Source organism: Astatotilapia calliptera, chromosome 4 (assembly GCF_964374335.1).
Source record: "Astatotilapia calliptera chromosome 4, fAstCal68.1, whole genome shotgun sequence".
Classification (NCBI taxonomy): Eukaryota; Metazoa; Chordata; class Actinopteri; order Cichliformes; family Cichlidae; genus Astatotilapia; species Astatotilapia calliptera.
In genome coordinates this window covers 2,979,108-3,003,475 of record NC_137425.1, presented here as the reverse complement: position 1 = coordinate 3,003,475, position 24,368 = coordinate 2,979,108, and the positions used below count along the sequence as shown (strand labels likewise).

At 43.3% G+C, this 24,368-nt stretch overlaps 2 protein-coding genes across 16 annotated transcripts in view; both read left to right on the top strand.

The window, feature by feature from the left end:
* Positions 1–24,368, top strand: part of LOC113020221 (C-reactive protein-like) — a 438,825-nt gene that overhangs the window by 24,067 nt on the left and 390,390 nt on the right. The gene's annotated exons all lie outside the window — the stretch shown is intronic.
* LOC113020226 (RNA binding protein fox-1 homolog 3) overlaps positions 1–24,368 on the top strand; it is a 426,914-nt gene that overhangs the window by 294,673 nt on the left and 107,873 nt on the right. The gene's annotated exons all lie outside the window — the stretch shown is intronic.

Sequence of the window (24,368 nt, the reverse complement as noted above, 5' to 3'; positions counted from 1 at the left end):
ATTTGTTCAGCCTTTAAACGAAATCGGATGTTTGGGTGCGATTGTTATCCACGCCAATACCTTCACGAGTTCGTCAACTTCCCCCCCCCCCCCCCGATTGTCAAACTACCCAGCATGCAGCTGAAACGGTGTCCCTCCGTCTGAGAACGACGCTCGGGGTCTTTCGGGGACACGTTGTGATTTCCTCGCCTGCGCTGTGTTTCCAACGCTTTTTGTGTGATATTGTTGTTTTCCTCGCCTATATATCTAAGTCAGGCAGAATTTCATAAATTAAATGGCATTAAGCGCAGAATGAGGATAATTACAGATTGTTAACCAGAGCTGCTGATTAATTCTCTTTGAGATCATGTGTGATTAGTCAGATTGGTTTTGTCTCCTCGGTGGTTTGTATTCTCACCACAACAATACCCGCCCAACGCTCACTCTGCTTTTGCATTTGTGCTTCTTCTTCTTCTGCTTTTTAATCTAAATTTCTCACTGATGCACACTGCAGATCACTTTAATCCCCCCAAGTTTTGCTAACTTGTATTTTGTACCTTCACAGAAATACAAAGTAAATGAATATTTTCAGCCTTGCCACTGTAAACAGTCTGAGCTGTGATGCAGTTGGAGATATGTCTCCTGCAGACTGTGTGTGTGTCTGTGTGTGTGTAGCTATTGATCGCTAGTTCAGATTTCTGGGGAGAGTGCATCTTTTTGGGGAAAAGCTACTTTACAAGGATGACTCCATTATGAATGACTTTCTACTCGAACCACTTTTTTAAAATATGGAAGTGAAGCAAAACATGAATAAGCAAAGTATGCTATGCACGTTATGAATGAAACAGCCCTGGCTATTGATTCAGAGCTCACGTTTCTGGAGAAAGAGGATGTTTGGGGGCCAAAGTTGCTCCAAGTGGTGACGCGAGCTCACATTCGAGCCTCACGCGAAGCTCTCCTTTTGTCTCCGAGCAGAATGGAAGTGACAGGACGGCGTATGCTTTCCAAATTATGCCATAACTAAAAGAACGTAACACAGCGTGCGGTGCTCGTGTGCTTTCCGAGGCCTCGCTGCTACACAGGCCTCTTTGATACTCTGAGCTTTCGCCTTGAGATGTTTTCTGGGTGTTGATGCTTATTGAAAGAGGCTCATCACTGTCTGCAGCAGCTCACCGATCTCCACCTCCCGTTTCATCACGTATTCCCCCTCCGGCCGGTCAGAGTGATGACCACACGCAGATGTAGGCTGAACAGACCGAAGCGGTAGTGCTGGCAGTTTACAGCCCTGCAGGCTCATCACTGTAACATGAGGCTCCGTGTACTGCAGTGGGCTTACTCTCATCGTGTTAAGAAAAAAGAGCTTATAGTAAAGGAGCTATTGCATCTGTGAGCGCATCCATTATGCTAAATTAAAGTTATATATCTTACTACTTTCGCTTTCTGCTCACTTGAGAAGCAACATTATTTTGCTGAAAGCGTGGAGTCAATACATGACTCATGACTCGTTTCATCATTTTGCCTCTAAAACTTCAAAATCTTTGAAGACTCTGCATTTCTGAATGATCACAGAAGCCAAATGTCTTTGTGATGATTTTTCACCCAGAGCCTAAAAAGAGGTCAATATTTCCACAACGAGAAAATCATACAAGGAACAAAGTGATGAGAATGACTGATTTTTAATTAACCACAAGTAAAAATAACCAAATGATAATAAATTATTAGCTAATTTCTAGAAGTTTTTAACGTTTGCAGCTTTCAAGTATGAGATTGTCTTCCTCCTACTTCTTTATCATAGGACATGGAATATTTCCGGCTTTTTGACTCTTCTTTGGACAAAATAAACAATATGACGAAGCAAACTTGGGCTGATTTAAAAATGAGATGAATTTTTTAAAACGTGTTTAGCTCACCAAATAATTATTGCATATTATTGTTTATGCAGGAGCCTCTAAAACATTTTGCAGACAGATATTTTACACAGGAGAAAATTTCCACTCGTAGCTCTCACGCAGATGTAGCTGATGTGGGCTTAACCTCGTCTGACGATGCAGACTGACTTAAATATTTCCACTGTGCAGGAGCGGGAGCGACTTCCTTGTTGTGACACGAGCCACCATCATATAAAGGTTTCCACTGGCCTTTAAGGATACCATACGATTTTAGGATTTAAGGGAAATTATTTGGAGGACCAAGTCTTTATTGGGAGTCACTGCTGAGTGTTTTAAAAGTTTAAAAAAATATAAAGAGTCCGGCTTCCCACAGCACTCCAGGAAGTGGAATTAAAGAATTATGGATTTCTTCTCACCTTGTCTGAATTTTGCGTTTCCTCAAGAAAAAAAAAGGTAAAATTTGAAACACTCAAAACATTTTCTGGGGTACACAAAAATGAAACTGCCAGGGTGTAATAACACTTATGAGAAAAGCAACATCCCATCCAGGGAATGATTTACTATACCATACCTGGAGTGTATTTCATGTGTGTGTGCGCGGGAGTAAGCGAAGTTGTGTTAGTCGGCCAGCATTTAGCTGCGAGAGGAGGGTGCGACTGGCTCCCGTTTGAACTGCAGGTGGCGAGCATTACCTGCGGTCCCTCCGGAGGCCTGTCAGCCGTGCATCAGTCTGGGGAACCTGCAAACTCCCCTCATTAGAATATTTATTCACCAAGCAGATGTTCTTATCCAGGGCAATTACCTTTGGCTTACATTTCCCTGTTGCCCACTGATATAGATGAATGTGTATACAAAGACGTCCCAGGTTATGCATGGGACCCTTGGGTGCCACCCACCATTCCCCGCATATGCGCGACGGGCAAGCCGGCGACCGTCTGGCCTGCCACGGTGTTCAACCTAAAACCCAAAATCAGCTCCACTGTGGTAATTGGAGGAAGTGGAGGCGACATCTCCTGCAATGGCCATGCAGTGATGGAAAGATGGCCTGTATATCATTCTCTCCACCCGGCTGTTCCTTTGCATTAGAGACAGAGAGAAAAAGGGAAGAGGCATGGAGTGGAGAAACCATGCATGCTTCTGTCCTCCCCTCAGTGTGATGAATAATTTAGCAGTGCAGGGCCCTTGCTGTCGAGTAGAGATGGTGGTAATGGGGAGACTGGATATATATGGCATGCCAAGGAGCGATGGTTTACGTTAGACTTCCCCAACCAACGCACTCGAGTGCGCCGCAGACTGCTCACACGGCGTGTTTGGCCTGTATTAATGTTTTGTTTTTATTTATCGGGGAGAAAACCGAACCAAACAACAGCGGACGTCGATGCGCGGCGGCTAGCGGCGGGGCTGGTTTGAGGCTCTGGAGCTGTGGCCATTAGCAGGAGTGCATTCCCTTTAGGCAGATGTTCAATCTCGGGCTGCATTCAACCAAAGAACAACTTGGTTGACTGAATTGTGCCTTCTCTTCAACCGATCGAGGGGAAATAAAACTGCAGGTTATCGCTAGATTAGCTAAATTGGTCTCGGTGTACTCGACCTGCAGCCTTATTAGCCTAGATGAATTATAAATAAACACAAAAGGCCTGTATTTATAGCACGCTGAATCACGCTAGGCTCGTCGCTGTTGTCCTTAAGTGATAACAGCAAAATCAGACATTTGCTTTTACTTTTACACGATCCGTTTGCTCCTGAGCTTCATGATTTCATTTTTCTGTTTTAATGCAAGAGGAAGTTTTACATCTAGCTCGGTTTACCTGGATGTGCTGCAGATGCTAAGGCGTCCTGTAAACAACCATCACACCAAATAATAATATTAAGATATATTTAAACCCAAAGCAGGAAGTCTTAAACACAAATTTTGGAGGAAAAGTCCAGCACAGACAAATTGTTCTACCCTTTCTAGCAGTGACTAGTCAACGAGATGATTGAATGTTGCTGCCCTTGCTAGTCTGCAATGAACAATGGCTGCAAACTGCTGGTTCTAAGACGCTACGGTGTTCGGGTGCTGGAGTGCTTTAATGGGTCGCTGAGGCGTGTGGGCACTAGCCTGCAGAGAAAAAAGGCCGCTACTGGTAGCTACGCTAAAGTTAGCCATACTGATCTGTGACTGATTTGGCATCATGCTGTGCACTGTTATACGCCACGTAACGTCGGAGCAACAGTTGAAATCCAGTTTGATTAATGAATGTGATTAATGGTTTCAGAAGGCTTACAGTTTAACCTGGCCTGTGGGTTTGAAGTTAATGCAGTTTTTTAGGTGTGTTTTTACTTTAAATGGACTACTTGGACTTTTCTCTCCCACTAACTGACTAGTAAAGCAGGATTTAGATGAAACGCGAAGCTGCCGGTTGAGCTGTGAAATGCAAAGAGCTGCAAAGTTTACGCACGGTCATCTATTTTAGCCAAACGCAGTGTCGGTTAGTTTTGAGCCAGCTCTGATTAAGAAATGAAGTTTGGATCACGCAGTCTGCCTTCAGCTGGGCAATTTTTTCTTTTTAGAGGAAGTCTATTCCTCATGCTGCCAAAAATAATGGATTAATTCTCCTAATGAAAATAACACCAGCAATTGTCCAGCCAATCAGAATTGCAAGATCAGGTGACCATCCAATCAACCAGCCGACCTGAAGACCACAGCCTCACTTTAATTAGGACGTGCATGTGGTGGAAGTGATATGAAGGTAGATTTCCTTAAAAGATGAAAGCAGCGTGGAGTTTCAGGCCCAACTCTGTGCACATATAAGAAGTCCCGTATGCATTTCATGTGCATGCATATGGCCTGGTTGCAAATGCTCAGAGAGACGTCTGCAGCCTGACCAGCAGGAAATGTTGAAATTCGTGATGGACAGCATAAAGAGGCAGAGCTGATCAGCCATTCTGGGCGGGAGAGCAGCGAGTCCAGGCCGCTGGTTTCATATTGCAAGATGAAGTGCTCGCGATCGTTTGTTAATGTATTAATTGATCTGTGTCCTTAGACGGGAAAATCAGAAGTAGTGTCACGTAGGCTCTTTAGTACTCCCCGAGACGCCTTCATTAGCAGCTGCTGGCCGACTCTCCACCCCCATTACAGGACCGTGTTGCCACACACTTTACCTGACTGCTGTAATAACTTTAGACATTTCTATCTCCCCGGCAAGACCTCCGACAGCCCGAACAGTTTGAGGGCTTAACATCAAATGTGAGGCGCTTCTTTGAAAGGCTTATACTGCAGGTGATTCACCGCGGGGGGCCGTGTGCCGTTGTTTTGTCTGCTGGTTGTTGCTCTCTTTTCCTTACGAGTTTGAGTAACGGCTGTTGCAATCAGTCATTAACTTCCAGCTCGACGTTTTATAATCTGGACGGCACACATGCCTTTGTAGCAGGGCTGATGTAACGACGCTGCTACAAAGCTGAGCTAAGGAAGCAATGGGAAGTACATCCAGGAACTGTGTTATCTCTTTAACCGCTAATACCAATGAGGTTCTAGCAACTTCACCGATGAGCAAATTGTATAGTTCTTTTCCAGTGTAATGCCAGCTGCATAGAAAATCAATTCAGTCAGAAAAATGAGGCCAGTAGGCTTTTATTTTCCTCCTTTTTCGGGATAGCGGGGCTCCACCCTTTGTGCTCTGTGGGATCATTAGTAATCAGTAGCTTTAACATTAATTCTGTCAGCTTTTGGTCTCTTCCCCTTGGGGCTAATGGGTCTAGAGCCCAGCTAATTGTGATTAGGCTCTGACAGCAGGTTTTACTTGCAGGATTTTCACACCACAGTCCTCTTTGATATGAGCTGCACAGCTGATAAAGAGATTAGATACAGGAAGAGAGAGTGTATGGAGAGGAGGGAGGAGGTAGGTGTTCTTAAACTACAGAAAGACACCTACACGGGGGAAATCACTGGTGAGTTTAGCAGAGGAAAATAGATCCGGACGCAGTAAAAGCCTCGCGCTCGCTTATTGCACCTGCTATCATTAGCGCTTTTGTACACATGGTCAGCCTCCCAGGGAAAAGTCATTATCCAGCTGTGCTGTTATTTTTCTGCTGTTTTCTCCTAGTGGAGTGTGACTTCAGGGCTATAGCCAGCGCACCCTTTAATGCCTCCAACACAATAAAGGACTCTAGCCTTAATGATGTGGGATTGGATGGCCATGCCTCAGGTTGTCCGGGGGCTTGTGAGCTGTTACTGCGAGCGGCCATTTTGCCTCGCCGCCGCCGAGGCTCGGTGTCAATTCAAGCCCAGCCATTCCAGAGGAGGCAAAAATAAAAATCTGATTTAATGATTAACTGCGGCTGCGTTGTTTAAAGGGCCCTGGCTCTCTATCTCTCTCTCCCTTTCTTCAGGCGAGCGAGAGAGTGAGGGAGCGCAGGCTGAAAAGCAAAACAACGAGGAGAGGAAGGAGCCAGCGAAGTAGTAGGATGGATTGTTGCCAGTGCACGCCAAGTTGCCAGAACACGAGGCGATATCGTCTGTTTTTCGCTCTTGACTGAGTGAACAATCCTGCACGAGTGAATCAGGAGACGTGCGATTGTGCAGGATGATGTTCAAAGCACTCATTTTACATCTTAATGACTCGGAGGATTAAATATTAAGGTTACGGCTTCTCCGGCAAATGAAACTGGAGCAAAAGTTGAACGATTTTTTTTTTCCCTTCCAAATTTTAAACAACACCTGAGCTTTAGCAGCAGGACGACGAGTGAGTTTGCGCATCGTAGCGTTTAGAAGAGGCTGCCTTTTCTCTCTTCCTTCATTTGAACAGAAAGACCTCCAAAGCCGAGTCATATGCTGCTAATTCTATTTTTCAGCCTTGTTATTAATTTATTCAACTTTTCGCGGTTGCTCCGTTGCACCTCCAGTAACTCCACAAGTCTCTCACGGCAGTCCTTCATCCTGCTCGGCTGCATTGCAGCAGAAGGCGTGCACGCTGCTAACACGCCTGTGCTGTAGATATTGCCCTGAAGTGTCAGCTCTCACATACAGAAAAGATTGGAGGAGAGGCCCCTGTGAGAATGGCAGCAACATATCCGCTGGCAACCTGCCACGCATGACAAGAAACCCACTCCTGCCCCTCTCTCACAGCAACAAATGTAATTTGTGTGTTTCCCCCAATTTTAGACTCGAGTACTCGAAAATTCTTTTTGAGTTTTAGTAAAATTAAATAGAAAACCTGTTGGAAGGTTTATTTGATTTTTTAGCAGCTTTATCACTTTAGTTGTTTTTAAAGTTATAATGAAGGGAAATATCTGAAAAGATTTAAAACGGGTATTATCGTTAAAGGTAAATGACTCACTGTCGTGTGGATGTACTGACCAAGTGTACTGCGTAAGTAAATGATATTTTAAGTGTTATTAGTAGTTTTCATAGATACATTGTTTTTAATAGTTATCTTTAGATTCCATCCATTTGTCCAGGTCGTGGGGGGAGCAGCTCCTCCTCCTTCAGACCTTCTGCTGGGACACTGAGGTGCTCCACAGTCATGTGTGTTTTATTTGTTTTATGCTCTTAAATCTTTTGGGATGTAGGCCTAATTTTATTTCTGTTTCTCCCCCAAAAACAAACAAAAAACAGACTTGCTGTGTGTCATCTTTCACCTGTGCATCAGTTCAGGGTCAGCAGGTGTATCTGTTGCTTTCCTCAAAGATATAAATGTCAGTTTAGAGGGTTTTCATAACCCAAAGGTTCTTCTACTGTACAGTAAAATAAATGGTAAATGGTAAATGGCCTGTATTTATATAGCGCTTTACTAGTCCCTAAGGACCCCAAAGCGCTTTACATATCCAGTCATCCACCCATTCACACACACATTCACACACTGGTGATGGCAGCTACATTGTAGCCACAGCCACCCTGGGGCGCACTGACAGAGGCGAGGCTGCCGGACACTGGCGCCACCGGGCCCTCTGACCACCACCAGTAGGCAACGGGTGAAGTGTCTTGCCCAAGGACACAACAACCGAGACTGTCCAAGCCGGGGCTCGAACCGGCAACCTTCCGATTACAAGGCGAACTCCCAACTCTTGAGCCACGATCGCCCCTATATATACACACATATATATTTGATTAGCTACTATATTTGTAAGACGCTCAAGCTTTGGAAGTGCATTCAGGGAAAATTGCTGAACTGCCGTTTCTTTGTCTGTATATAAAAAGACATTTCTTAAAATTAGCTCGTGTCTGCACCCGTCAATATGTCTGTGCCAAATATTTACATTTTTACTAGAACATGTCGATGTTCTAAACAGATCCCACCGCAGCCTGGACCGACCGCATTCACTGGAGCACGGTGGCATTTATAAAACACATGGCAGTAAAACCAAGTGAACAAACCTTATGTGTGGAAGAAGCAGCTGAATGCAAACCAGTAGCTGTAGATCGTACAAATATATGAATATGACGCATCATCTGGCTGCTTCTGGTCTCAGAATTGGCCTCTCGGGATGACGGTCTGACAGTTCATGTATGGTAAAAGCAATAAGCCTGTTTTACCATATATGGTAGAAATCTGTCTAATTTCTTGTTATTTTTGTATATTTGATGAACAAAGTGTTTTTTTTTTTTCTTTTTTGGGGAGTTCGGTGTCAGAACTGCATAATTATAATACACACACGAACACCATGGTCAGCTTTGTGCAGTATTTTGTGTTGTTAATGTTTTGGGGTTTTTTTTGTATTAGTACAAGATCCAACTTTGTAAAAAACCACTATACTCCCATCTAATGCAAACTATTCAGAAGCATCCAAGTAGCTTTTGTGCTAATTGTGAATATTGCAGTTAATAAAACTGCAAATCCAAATTCTGCACAGTCGCATGGTTCAGTGAGAGAGTAGTGGATGCATTGTTGGGCAACAGTCTGCAACACTGGTGTTTTTAATGCATATGTTTTTCTATGTGGGTGCAAAGACTGTGCTCAAAGCTTGTTATATACTCTTCTCAATCAATCGCAGCCAGTGTAACCCCCTCTGTCACGTAAAAGGGGGTTAAGAAACAGTGTGGCACACAGGCTGTAAAATTAATGGTAGGAGAGTGACATTAGTGTTATAGGTTATTGACCGATTTCATGGAATTTATGACCCTAATCGAGTGGCAGTGTCAAAGGGAATGAAGCAAATAAGAGTGGCGCTGACAGCAGAGCTGCGCTGTGGCCACTGGACACCACAATTTGAGCCTTCCCAGTAAATTGTGGCCGGGACTTTATAAGTCTCAGCGGAGGCTGCTTTCACTCCGCCTGCCTGGGTCCCGAGGCCATGCCCCTGGCCTACCTCCATCCTCCAGGTCAGACACAGGCAGTCTCAGCAGATGATGAGAAATGCTACTTCATCTCACCTCGTGTCAGGCTTGGCCTCTCACGGTGTCAGCCGCTGTCTGTGCGTGCACGCGTGTGTGTTTATGTGCACCCACTTTGCTGTCAGAGTGATTTTCGACTGTGTTTGTCTGCGGTGGGGGAGGTGTTCGTTCTCATGTAGTTTTCATGATCATTATATAACCTGCGGTATATTTGCAGCTACTGGTGTCTATTTCCATCCCTGTGAGAGCTGGTCAAAGCTCCTGTTTAAGCACCGACTAGAAACAGAAATATTCAGCGACGCACAAACGGCCAGCCCCATAAAGATGATTGAACTCTCGCTGATAAATAATTCTTATTGAAAACACGGTATAATGTGACAGCGTTGTCATTTTATCAGGAAAAAAATGAATACAGGTGAGAGGATAACAGGACTGTGGCCAAAGATCCCAAACACCACTTTTTGTTTGGTTTGTTTTTTACTGCCCTGAGCTGCTTTGTGCACAGTCTGTGCCGTGATACCACAGAAGAAGAGGCGTCATACGTACGCTTTCATAAAGATAATGTATAGACGTTTCTTTGATGTCAGTCGAGGGTCTGCTGAAAAAGTAACCCAACTTTTTTGGGACTGCTTGTTGAGTGACTGCAAAGCTACCGTCACAGTTTACTTGTGACCCTCCAATGCAGTTAAATTGATAAGGAGCTCTTTATACTTTAGTATCTGCTGTTGCCGTCCTGCAGGGGGATTCTCCAGCGTATAAAAGGGAATTTTGGATGTTTTGGGGAAAGATCCAAAAAGACTAGTAGCCATGCAAAACAGAATTTCTAAATAGTTCTGATAACACTTGACATGCATGGCTCAGACATGTCATAACTGTGCAATAAGCTAACCGAATGCCGACTTCCAAATGCGCTCTTAAATCATTTGTGCAGCTGCACAGCGCGAGCGCTAAACAGAGGGAATGAATTAAAACTTAAAAAAGACTCTCTTCACCCGGAGACGCTTCCATTCATCTAAAAATAGAAGCTGACATTATCTCGTTGTTAACAACTTGGCTCGGACCTCCCAGCGAGCGGCGACTCGGTGCTGCTTGTTTACCTGGGGTCCTTGGGGCTGCGTGAGGACGGTCAGCTGCGGCGGCGCCGTTCTGCCCCAGCGCTCTGCGGCTTTGTGCGCTGGCTTTTGTGCGGCTCTCTAACCTGCTTTAAAAGCCCTTTAGTGTGCTTCTGACATGCTGCGCTATCACATCGCGGCCTCGGCAGAATGTATGGAGCCATTCAGACACTGTGCAGAGTGAAATGAGTTTTATCCAGCGGTTGACGATTGAATGTAATGGCGCTCTCTCTGGGGAGCAGAGTTTTCCATCCACTGATGTTCGCACTGATACGACGCAGCTCTGCACTGCTGAGGAACAGCTTGGTCTCAGCTCTTTTAAATTATGCATTTTCATGACTAGAATATGGGAGGCGAGCGTACCACTCCTGGACGTTTGCATTAAACAAAACCGATGCAGTCTCTCACGCGTTACGTAATCTCTACGCACGCGGCTGCGTTGCTGTCGTTGCATCTTTTTTTTTTCCTTTTTGACTTTTTTGATTTAGATGCAAAAATCCGAACGAAAGCTGTTTTTCTCCGGTTGAAAAAAGAGAAAACATTAAACGGAAAACGACTCCGGATGGGAATAAATAGCACTGATGGTTTTTGAGCTGATGAATGACATGTAATAAAACTTCATATCTATACGAATGTCATCGTTTGGGATTTGAGGGCATCCGTGACAGCTTAATTCTAAGAAACAACCGACAACAAACAGAAAATAAATTTCTCCGCCGCGCTGATTGATGATGTGCCGACAGCCCCCCCCACTCCCCCGCTGTTTTTCATATAGTGATGAACATATAAACAAGGACAACCCTTTCCTCTCCTCATCATCAGCACCGCTCTGGTATTTGACAGAGAGTGAAGTGGTGTGATTTTTAATTAAAAAGAAAATTCAATAACCTTATCAAGACTTGCCATTTTAGTTTGAGGAGTATCGATCAGCCGTTCAGTTATGCAGATCTGCCGCTTTCATCTTCTGGGCAATTCTGCACGGTGGCCTCTGGTTACTGAAAAGATCTCGTTTCAGAAAATCTATTTCATATATTATTTAGGTTATGTTTAGTTCGGCTTACAATACAATATTCAAATATGTTGTCGTGTGCGGCGTCTTAACATCATGGGCTGGAGGTTAAAGCGGCGCGACGTGGAGCTGTGAAGCACGTTAGCATACAAGTGTGAGCAGGTGAGCGCCATCGGCCGGGATTCAGGACGAGATGGACAAACTCCCGCCGGTCAGAGGAGGGAAACTGTGCCACTGATGATCTGTCGCAGCAGGAGGCTAATTGCCCGCACACCTCCGTGTATCTCCCTGTTTCTTTGCCTTTTTTTCCTCTTTTTTTTAATTTCAATATGTCTGCTAATGGAATTAAAAACATGTTGCCAGGGGTCTTTTGCAATTTGGAAAATAAGTCCATTAAGTTCATTAATTTAATAATGGGCAATAATAATGAATAAAAAGTATTGCTCAATTAGAGGGGAGCGTACGGTTGGCTGTTTCACATTCATTCGAAATCACCTCAGTGTGCAATAGCTTAATGAGATTATAATGGAATTGATATCGCATAGGTAGTGAATTAAACCGTTACCAGAGAACCCATTAGGAATGAAAGTCTAATCCTGAAACACTTGTCACAGCTAAAATAGGCTTCTACTTTTGTTATTAGCCGTCAATCGAAGTGGCGGGCTCTGAAGGTGAATCTCCTGTGACGCTGGCCACAGTGACGATGATGAAACCCAGCGATTGTCCTCGATGCGGGTTAATGGCGGCGAGTGTCAGGCGCTCCCTCGGCATTTGTTTGGTACTGTATCACTGCTGTATTGGTGGCGTTACACCACCGCTCGGGTTTCATGGCGAGCGTTTCCAGACCAGCAAAGCTGCTGAGGGCTTCAGTTAAAATTACACAGACAGCACATTCATAGTAATCTAAAAAGGTCAGGATAAATTACACTGCTTATTTCAGTGAAAAAGGCGGGTAATGCGATCCGCCGTGAGTAGTTTTTCATGCTGGCCCCAGTACATTCTCTCTGGGCTTATGGCGCAGATTTGACTCTTTGACTTTTACACGCTTGACACTCGATGTCAATTTACCGTCTCGTTTTAAGACCGGGAGGGACCGGCCGAGATGAACTTTTCCCTTTCGTCGGGATATTACAATAATTTGAGGTGTTTTATATCCGTAATGGCTTTTTTACAGGAACACTTAAAATAATGTGTCGTTGGAGGATGTTGTTAAAATCAGAAATAGATTGGTTCATAATTTAACTTTTCATTTAATGCGGGTGCAGCGATACACCTTATAAATCCACATTATCAGCAGTTTGTGCAGCTTCAGCAAGGCAAGCATGTCAAAATGTCTTATTAGTGTCACTCTTAATGTACTATATATAATGTATAACGTCCTATATATAACGGATTCAATCAAAAATGAGATCCCTGCAGTTTGAGAGATGTGGAATCGTGATATTAATCAGGGAAAAAAGAAACAATTTGCAGTACTTTTTAAAGGCATGCCCTTGGCTGAAAAATGAGCACATTCCTTAGCCCGAGCCATCCTCCTCCTGGAAGATATAGTACAATAAAGATGATTCACATTGCTATATCTGTGTTTTTAAAGTGGAAAAACTTTAGATTTTCCACATAAGATGCTTTCATGAATTTACAATGAGCTGTAAAGTGAATGCAGCATTTTTTGTTGTAGAAAAACAAGCAGCGAAGTAAATGACACGCTGTCCAAAGCATACAGGTGTGTTCCGACTTCCTCGGAGTTCGGTTGCGTAAGCCGGTGAAATCTCCTGACACGCGGCACTGTGCTTTACAACCTGAGTTTATTTCCTCATCCTGAGTCACTGTGGCAAAAAAAAAAGCAGTCGAATGATGATTTTTGGAGGCGGCGAGGAGCAGGGATAGCAGCACTTTAAAAAAAATGAATTAATCCGCAGGATCGTCTGCGATATGAAAATAGGCCTGTTTGTGTTTGTGACTGAGAGGAAATGAAAGTTTTTAGAGGGAAAATGAGACAAAGAAAGGAGGAAAGTACCACACATACAAACTTGAGCAAAGTAAGAACTCTTCATAGCTGTACGTGTGCGCTCATGAGCGAACATGTGTGCGTTCTTAATTAATATTTAAGCCACCTTCAGCGTACCCTGGAAAGGAAGTAAAGGGGATTGTGTTCTCATGGATCCTTTAATCCTCTGAATTAGCAGTTTAATAACAAGAAGCCATTTGTAGATTAGTAAGATCAAGCTTCCGAGACGTGCTTGTGTACAATCTACTTAAATGCTTTGATTTTTGATGTAGGAAAACTCCCCTCCAACACGCCGCATATACAGTGAGCGCGCGAGCGTGCGCTCGTAGCCGTCGGGCTTCTGCTCATATTATTTTATCGTTATTTCATTATGTTTTAGATTGCTGCTGAAAGGATTGAAGCAACGGGGGATTGATCAATAGCAGCTTTTGATTGATCAATATCATAAATCAGGCAAAAATGCAAAGACTTTATTGATGTCATCCTCTATCATGTGACAGTTTTCATCAGGGTATAGGAACGCTGCTGTGTTCATCCAGTTTCGTGATTTCAAAGATTCAGTTTTTCCTCATAGTTTTCATTGTTGCTTAGCAACTGTGTTACCCAGCATGCACCCGGGCATCTTTATTCTTGCTCGGCATCATTTTGCCTTCGTTCTGGTTACATAGTTGCCATCTTTGCAGCAGAATTAGCATCAGCGTAATTCTGTAATTCTTCTCGATCCAGGTGCGTGGGTGTGCCAGGAAGAGACTTTTAATACTTCAGCATTTTACAAGTTTCTAAATTAAAAAAAACACTTGAATGAATTTTCCTTTTTTGTGTTTTTGCTCCTGTTCTCTGTTATTTGTACACTGCGGAAGCCTTATGTTGAATGTAGTGCTACACCTCTGCGAAGCACTCGATGTCTGATGGGTGCTATATAAGTAAATTGCCTTGTGTATCCTTTAATAAGGTAGCGACTTCAAAAGACCTGAAATCAGATGGTTTGCTAATGTTTAGTGTTTAATCGGCCAGTCGTGACGGCAGTGTCCCCAATTCAACTTCCACCACATCGCTCTCTCGCTCTTTCATAGTGTATGTATGAAAAAATATATAATATTAACTGATAGTAATAGTTACTTTAATAATTATACATTGCATTATGTATTTTATAATTGCCAAATAAGGGATAATGGGACCATCCTGACAATATTACAGGTGTTAAGGACGACTTAATGGTATCTTATTATTCTGTGACCCCGCCTTCAGACACTGCTGTTTGGTCTGAGCTGCTGGTGTCTCAGAGATAAACACGGCGTCCTTTTCCTGGTGCTGTGATGCTGCTGGGACCAGTTCCTAATCATTACGCGTGGACGCTTGGATGGGACCTTTTGCTGTTGCGTTTTAACATAAAGGGTAACTTTAAGCATAGCTTTTTTTATGTGCACATGACTGTCTTTTTCAAAAGCTAACCACTGTTACTGGTGCTTGAATCTAACCAATAAACTAGTGAAGGTTAACACCCACCTAATTACACAGGTGTTACTGTGTAAAGTTTCAGTGTTATAATAGTCATCCAGTGATGTTTACGACTGGATTACACAGTAATTATTAACTGTTTACAATGTTTTAAGTTGAATTTTACAGTAAGCATTCACATCCATAGATTAATTACAACACTTTTATTAAGGAATAAAATATTACTATTTTTTCATCATTTCCATGTTTAATAATTATTAAGTTGAGCATTTATTAGCAGTGGATATTTGAAAGTCTTGCAGGATGAGTTATGTTGAGCCAAAGTAAAGTTTTCAGTCTAAATGTAAAGTGAACGTATTTGGAGTTTGGTCTGATGATTGATTTGATTTAATTGCTGCGTCATGCATAAATTGTATGTTCAGGCCAAACAAAGACTTTAACTGAACAAACACACACATCCACACATGTGCAATAACACTAAGTGCAATAATCTTTTCTGGCATCGTTGTATTTTTACTCAGTTGTATATAGCATTCGTATTCTATTTTTATCTTATTGTATATTTTTATTCTATTTTATTCTACTGTATATAGTATATTATTTTATTCTATTCTGTACAGCTGTGTACTGTATTTATTCTTATTGTATTCTAATTTTTGCGTCATAACTTTTGCACTGTCCACTTCCTGCTGTGACAAAACAAATTTCCCACGTGTGGGACTAATAAAGGTTATCTTATCTTATCTTATCTTAAACAGGCTTCCAAAGCACCGGAGCGGGAGTAGCAACATACTTACAAATAACAGTAAACAAACAGTCCATCCACAAAGGTAGATTCATTTGAGCTTTACAATGATACATTTCTAACTTGGCATTCAACGTCGAGGTCAGGGTTGGTTTGTGATTATCAAAGAGCGAGTGCTGTCCACCGCCGGCATGACTGACGTTAGCCTGCTGACCGCAGGGGCAATAAAACAGTCTGGAAAACCTGCAATCAATTTTATGACTTTTCAATATTTTTAAAAGTAAATGAACTTGTTGTTTAAAAGCTTCCCAGCGCTTTGCATACAGCTGAATAAGCGAGTACATTACATAACCACTAAATAAAGCTTTTTAGATTCCTGTGTATCAGATGGGTTTAATCATTATTTGTATTCCTTCCTGGTTAAACTATAAAAAGCCTGACTAACTTGAACCTAACGTTGCAGTGTTCAGATATACAGTATCTGGTTTGTACGTGTGAGCCTGCCTCGGCAAGTGTGTAAAAGTACACTGGTGTGTTTTGCATGAGCACACACACACACCTAGATCCCATCTCCTCTATCGGTGCTCGGCGTCATCATTTGCCAGTGATGACAGCCGCCTCTGTTTAACCTGCCGCAGATCAGTGAGTCAGAGCTACCGTGTTTCTAATCATCCCCACGCAGAAAATCTCCGTCTTTGTTGGCGTTCGCTGATAGCGTCGGTGTTATCCCCGACTCTCCCACCCGGCCAATATCAGAGATTGATTGCTTTTGTCTTGTTATCGGGGTCGTTTAGGTGAGATTGACACATGCTTGCAGGATAAGAAGGCTCCGAGGGGCTCTCAGACTGGGGGGGGGGGGGTCCTCAGTACAATACGGTGGCACGCCGTTAAACATGCATGCTGACCTGCATGAAATGTTGATGATGAATAATCGGCTGCATCATGGGGACTGTAAATAGGTCAAAGTGGCTTCGGCGCGCCTCACTTTGTTTTTGAAGATATGCATTCAATCAGACGCTCACTGCATCTGCTCGTCTGTCTGAAGCTGCAAGCACATCCTCAGCCTTTCAGTCCACCAAGCCGAAGCAGAGCATGAGAAATAAAGACCTCAGTCGGGCGAATGTTTGTTGCGCACTGAATTTCCTCGGCCACTCTGCTGCTTGGCGGTTGCCGGGCGGGGTGGCTTCATGCTCTGCACACTAGCCACACATCCTAAATAATTCACACTCTACTTGAGAATTCTCCAACGGACTCACTGCCGCCATTAGACACTCTCTGGCTGCCAGTTTTTCTTCTTCTTTTTCTTTTTTTTTCGGGGTACTTGTTTTTCACATTCTGACTTCAGCATTACAACCAGAGAAGAAGACGGCGTGGAGGGGTGTTGAGGAGGGGAAGAAATGAAAAACGAGTAATATCTCAGGTCGATGAGAGTTCATGGACAATCCAATATATAAAAGCGAGTTTACATGCATAACACTTCAACATTAAGATTTTTCACAGAGTTCAGCATATTTTCAACAACTCTCCCTCTACTAGTTTTTTTTTTTTTAATCTGAGACGCCTCTTTGACAATGTCTCCCTCATGCAAAATGCATGAGCGCTTGTGGATCGATACAGGCCCTTTAATCTCTCTACATAGACAGCTCCCGCACTCAGGCGTTGAACCCACACCCATGGCTGCCACCGCTGCAACCCAGATCAGAGGCCAGGAAGAGGGAGAGCAATCTGCTCAAGCCACGAGGGGTTTCAGCCTCTGAGGTGGGCAGGATGACTGTGGACTGTCTCCAGCATCTTCCAAACAACACTTGGCCCATACCTGATGCTTTCCCAAGACATTAAAGTCTGCTTGCAAAACAGGTACTACAGCTGGAGTGGAGGCTTGAAGAGTACTTTTTAAAACTCACCACCGGTGGGAAGAAGTCTTTGTGTGTGTGTGTGTGTGTGTGTGTGTGTGTGTGTGTGTGTGTGTGTGTGTGTGTGTGTGTGTGTGTGTGTGTGTGTGTGCGCGCGCGCTACTGTATTTCTGCTTCAAATACACCACTGTTGCTACTACTACACAGCATACAGCTATAATTCTCTTACTCTGTAACAAACTAATCTCCTGAACTGACATTTGCACTTGAGGCCCAGAATTACCATCAGCAGTGTGCACTCAAGGGACAAGTTCCACGTAGTTTTGTTTTTGTCAGCAATTCCCATTAAAAGAGCAAAAGACCACCACAAACCGATGCGACTAACAAGTATCCAAAGCTCATTCCTTTGTACCCCAGAACTCCTTCGTTGTCCTAAAACCATTAAAAATACATCAGTGAGCAACAGTGCTGCGTGTGGGTGGCGTGTTCCTTCATTAACACCAACACACACCATGTACGTTATTTATACAAACCCCTCTTGATGCCCCAAATATACCAAACGTAGATCAAACCGCCACAGAAAATAGTCCCTGCCTGAAAAAGCAATTCACATGTGCTTGAAAGATGTCTTTTAAAAATGTCTTAACACCCGAGGAAGGAGACTCTGTGTGGATAAGATGTGACACCGCCTTGACTCTACAGCTGAAATCTGCAGAGCGACGGTGGCGTCTGGCCCTAAAGAGCCAATCAGCAGCCGAACCGGGAAGCATAATGTAGACACGAGAGCACAGCCAAGGTTTACAACAGTTTCAACTGCGTGGTGGCAGGTTTATCAACTCATTATGTTAATTAAGATGTAGTTATGTATATTTCATGAGGTGAATTAGCCTCACCTTTGTTCTGTGCTGTAGTGGAAGGAGTCAGAGATGATAAAAGCGCAGCCACGCTGGGCCGAAATGAAACTGTAATGTGAACTTTTGCACATGGAAACGCCATTTCCAGCCCTTTGTTTTTTTAGTTTGTGTGCTTTCTGTCACAAGCGTTTGCTCCTCATTCATTTAGATAAGGGCTCGGTCTTGTTAGCCCAAAATAAGTGCCTGCAGGCCAAGTTGGCTGCAGAGTGGCAAGACTTGCTTGTAGAAGGACTTTGCTTAATGTATTAGGAATATTGCTTTTTGGCCTTTTTAGTGGAATTAGTTAATTGCAGGAAAATAAAAATGCTTACAATCTTATTCTCCCAGCTTTAAATGACAAACTATCCTTTGAAGCTAATTGTATGATGATATTCAGATTAAATCACTCTGAGTGGTCAGTGAGACTAGAGAAGTGCTATGTAAACGCCGCTTCCTTCCATTTCATTAAGACTGTTGGATTGGTATTTCTGATGGATTCAAATCTAACCAACATGTTAAACATTTGGTGGCGGGTCCAGAGGAAACTCTCATTTCTAACAGTCGGCGCTAATCAACGAGGGGACAGTTTCTTCTTTAGCATTACCACGTTTTCCTTTATTTTGTTCAGCTTTGTTTTTTTATGCCGTAATGTTATTTATGATTGTCCGTTTTGGGCGCCTGGCGTTTTTATTTTGCCGTTTAAGCTTATGAATGAGCAAACAGATGGACGCAGAGGCGGAGAAAGTGCAATATTTCCTGGATGTACAACATAGTACATATCGGTGTAAAATGGGATTTATAAGCACCTCGAATCTATACTTATGGATTGTGCTTGAGTAAATTGTTGTTCACCACTGAAACGGCATCACTCGAGAATACGAGCGAGTGTTGAGAGATGTAAAATTAGGGTGTAAAACAGGTATTTCTGCAACCGCTTCCAGGTTAATTCATTCTTCCTGTGTGGTTGTTTTTTCTTTATTAGATTTTTAAATGCTACAGCTTATTTGCCTTTGAGTTGAGATTCTCCTCGCATGTTGGGCGGTCACAGACAGAGAAAGCCCCCCCCCTTTCCTCAAATCTTACGTACAAAAGAAGATTGCCTCAGCTTCCTTTTATCAACACTTTTGTTTACTTGGGATGTGCCAAATGCGGGATTTAGTGTCACATTTGTCTGAGTGTCTGGCACTTTCACTGAGCTCGTACTTCAGCTGCTCTTATTATCAGCCATTTTGAAGCTGTTACTCATTTTGCCAGTCATTTAGTTATTTCTGAGGCATTGTCGTTTTCATGTCGAGGTACAGTCTGACTGCTCGGAGCTTTGATCATATTTTGTACAAACAGATTTAGGAAACAAAGCAGAAGCGCTGAAGGTTTCTTTGGAGCCTTTGCTGTTTGTAAATATTAAATGAGGGAAGAAACATTATTGCATTTAACTAAAGCAGACCTTAAAGGGAAACGAGGCCAAAGAAAGAAGAAAAAAGCAAACCCCGTCATCGCCGTTTTGGAGCTTTTTGAAATCGCGCTCCTGTAAACTGTTGGCAAACTCTTTTGATTAAGTGAAAAGTGATCAGCCTGGGTGGCGTTTTAAGCTCTCGTAACTTGGACGAGGAAAAGAATTTGAAAGAGAAACTTAAATAATGAACATTAAAGACAAAAATCTTTGAAAAGAACGAGCCCCTGAGCTGAAACTGAGAGCTATCAGTATATCTGGGCCCACCTCCGGATAATGTGTGGCAGTTTAGAAATGATCCGGTATGGCTGATGCATCAGCTCAGCCTCCCCATTGTCTTCCACCCTCAAAGACTCCCTTCTTCCCTCCTCCACTCCCCATAATGCAATGCAGCTTTTGTTCACTCATTCTTTTAACCGTTTCTTTGGCTGCGAGTTGTCACGGCGGGACAAATTAAGGAAGCGGTAATAGGGTTATGTCAAGTAGACGGAGGTGCCGGCTCTGTGCGGATGCCTCCCTCCCTCTGTCTCCATGAAAGGTTACTGCACTCGCTGGGTTTTGTCTCCCCCGCTGTAATGAGAAAGGCAACAGACAAGCCTCTATCAGTCCTGCAACACCTACTGACAGATAGCATTTGGAGAGTGGAGAAAAAGAAGCATTAGGGAAAGAGCGAACAAGCGTCACAGGAAGTAATACAGCAACACGAGCGTGAACGATGGCAAAGGACACGCTTGACCGGGAAAAACAATCCCTCTCTCCGAGGGTGCTGCACTTCAACATTTACCTATATGATACCTTCATGTTTGTGTATGTATGTGTGTAATTTTCTTTCCTCCAGAGATGCGCCTTGCAGAGTTTGACACTTTAACATTTCCCATCGAACCATCAATATTATGGCCTCAACAGGGGCGGCATTAAAGCCAGACATCTTTTGAAATATTGAGCAGCGATCGCAGCATTTTGGTTCGGTATCATAGCGCATTCATGACTCCCACTCGGAGATATTACACTCACATTTCTTCCACCTCCTTTGGGCAAACCCTTTCTCTTCCAGCCGCCATCGTTCCAGGGCAGATGTCCGTGGAAAATCTGTATCAGCGTGCGAGTCCCCGTAGCTACGTTTTGATGGCGGTGGAATGGGAAGGGGGCGGGGGGGGGGGGGGGGGAATGCTGCCCGCGATGTGGTCAGAGGGCAGGGTTGGATCACGGGTAGCGACAGCAGATGCTCCGGGCGCCTCGTTCTACACAGAAGGGTTTTATAACCGCGCAGGTACCTACACGCCGAATACATCCACAGCCGGAGACGCTCCCACGGAGATACAAGCGCTGAGGGAAACACATTGGGACTGGGGCAGAGTAACACACCCACGCAAACTTTATATTTAGAGCGTCTATTTAAGTAGCACTTCTAAAAACACAGGCTCTTACCAAACGCTGGTAGGGGAAAAAAAGACTACATAAAACATTCAACAGTCTGACATTTGGTTCAAATGGTGTTTGAGATGGCAATTCAAAGGAGGGCACTGATTTAACCCCTTTGTTTAAAGCGTCCACCTGGAAAAAAAATTTATAAATCCCCAAATTTAGTCAAATCTCTGAGCTCGATAGATAAGAGCGCGTCTCCTTATCTGGTCCAGTGGTAAAGCAGATATTCACGATTAACTTTAGCCCACTGGAAAGTATAATAGGCTAGTAAGAAATAAAAACACACTTATTAATTTCTATAAACATCTGAAGATGGAACAATTTCAGTTTGGAGAACCACTTGGTGCACGCGAAAGCCAGCCTGCACAACAATCAGCTCTAGAAACTGTAAAGTGGAGCTCTACCAAATTTGATGCAACACAATTGAACAAACAAATCCACTTTAGTGATTGTAGTAGTACTCGGTGGCCCCTTCAGTGATTGTGCTCTGCCTTGCAACACTAAAAAAAGAAAGCCTGTGGTTGCACTTTTGAAGCCGATAGGACCTGGAGCCAGAACAGGAGCCTTCAGGGAGAAACCACTGTGATGTCCATAGCCTCCAGGCACCTTTAGACTTGGACATTGACAGTATTGGGTGAAAAGAAATCATTAAGCTTACAGGAGACTAAAAGTCTAGAAATGGAGCTGTGGAGAAAGCCTCAATGGACCCTTAAATTAGCCACTAAATTTAAGACGTTCATACACAAATGCTTCCCAGAAGGGTTGAAACCTGCTTCCTTTGTTTGGTTCTTGATTAACTTGTTGATTAATTTTCATGTAACTGATCAATCTTTTAAAAACCGTCATATTCCTCGTTTGTCTCGAGCATCGGTCCAAAACACAAAAATATTAAAGCTCGAGAAGTCTTAATGAATCGATATGTCAGTTGTCACTTCAAACGCATTTATCCTCATTAGTTACATTAAAAATTTAAACATGTATGAGGAAAGGCAAGTGGCGTTATCCTTTCGAAATAAACAGCGGAGTGATTTATTGCTCAGATTGGGAAAAACACGAACGCCATCAGCTTGAGTTCGATGATCAAAGCCATCTCCGCGGTGATCGCGTTCGATGGTTTTTAAATGGTCTGAGGTTAGGGACAGGTGCGTCGATAAATGAGGTAGCTGCACCAATAATGTTTTAAAATCCAACACATTTCGGGCATTTTAGATGTTTCCAGTTACACACACGCACGTTCACACATTTCCTGACACCTTCTGGCCCGGCTGTGGTTTCTTACGCTCCATTCTAATATGATATGTGTGCGCAGGAGGCCGCTTTGGCCCAGTGCGTCTGACAGTATTGATGTACCATTTCTCACCCGCCGCTGCTAAATATGAGAGCATGGTAGTTGCAGTGTGAACCCCTGACCCCTCTGGGAGACACACCGGCATTCACAGTTGTGCGAAATAGGTCTCTGGTTCCCCGAATGCCTGTTTAGAGTAATGGTCAAAGGTATGCCTGCAGGAAGGGAACATTACTGGGCATGACCAATCTGCTCCCAAATGGAATACACTTTATGTCACTGCACCAATCTATGTAATTGACTTTGCGTTGGGGCTGAAGCCATTATGGTTAAGGGTGCTTCTTTTTCCTTTTTTCTTTTTAACAGAATGTCAGTGGAATCTGAAATGCACTCGGATGGCAGATTCTGAGAAAGATTGCTCTGGACGGATTTGAATTTTGGAACATTTTGGCCACGAATGTGTTCGACGGGGACCGTGCACTGTCTCATGTTTTCACACACAGTCCTCAGACTGCAAAGCGCTGCTGCCAGGGAGTATTCACTCGGTCTGTGGGACTGCGGTTAGGCCGCGGACAACAGGTGAATGCAATTAACAAGGCGGCGGAAGAGAGGAGCAGCAGTGCTCTGAACCCCGAGGACTGGATTTGAGAGCGTTCCTCTGACTAACTTAGCAGTGGCGTGATTACAGTATCGTGGTGCTGTGTAGCCTCGCATGTCTGCGTTACAAAAATGAAGTGAATTATCCAAAATGAAGTTTTATGGCAGAGCTCACTTCAACAAACACACACGATGGTGTGGATAGTTTAAGTAGCCCCAGTGAAATTATATATTGGTATATTCAATAACACTGCAATATGAAATTGTACCTGGCATGTTATAGAAATCTTGAAATAACAAAATATATAAAAACAAATGCACGTTTAAGAACATTAGTACTATTTTGCCGATCCTGTAAAACTGACGTGCGCTGAGCCCATAAGTATCAAAAGGTTCGTCTCGATAATTAAATACTTCGCAAGCAGACATATTTCATATTTATAAATCCTGTGAATCAAGCATGTGTCTGTGTTTTGGGTAGTGCTCTTTTATGTGCACACATTTTTAACAGATGTATTCAAATGAAAACACCTTGCTCTGTTAAATCCCAGCTAATATAGGATTCAAAGAGCTCTCTGAATCTTATATTAGCTGGTCTAACAAAGGGAAGCGTACCTCTGTGTCATCTTGTGGTTTACCATATATATCGTTTAACACCAGCTGTTCTGGGGTTTATAAATAAGGACAAAGGGACACGTCATTAGAAAGGTTATTAAAATGATCACAGCTAATAACCCTTCAATGGTCACGTGCTCTGTGAGCCACCAGGTCCTCATCTAGCTCCAAGTGTTTGCCTACAGTTTAATTAATCGTTACAGGCTCGTCCTCGTCGACAGCTAAGCTAACCTGAAGCTAATAAAACATTGTGATGCTTTCATGTTTCTGTTATATACCGGTAAGTCCTCCAGTTAAATTTGGCATCGATTTCAAAGTTCTGTTAATCACATGTAACATATCTGCTTGGCTCAGTTTATGAAGTGGAGCTGCTGGGATCATATTCTGGCTGCAGTGGCGGCCACACTATTTTTTGTTTGTGATCATCACGTATATACAGCATGTAGGGACTTAGGGCTGTGCGATATGATCAAAATCTCATATCATAAGACATTTATCGTCCCGACAACGATATGTATCAGAAAAATGTTACATTTTCTGTAAATTCTGTGAATCTCGGGCAGCTCTGTGAAGTGTTTTCAGCTGGGCGTCGTGTACCTGGACTCGAGTGTTACATAAGTTAGAATTTTCTTTGTGAGTATTTATTACAGGGCGTGTTCTAAGGTTTATTTTTTAGCACCCCACGGCTCTTTTTAGCTTCTCGTCCGTAAACACTCTGCATACTATTTCACGTAATTA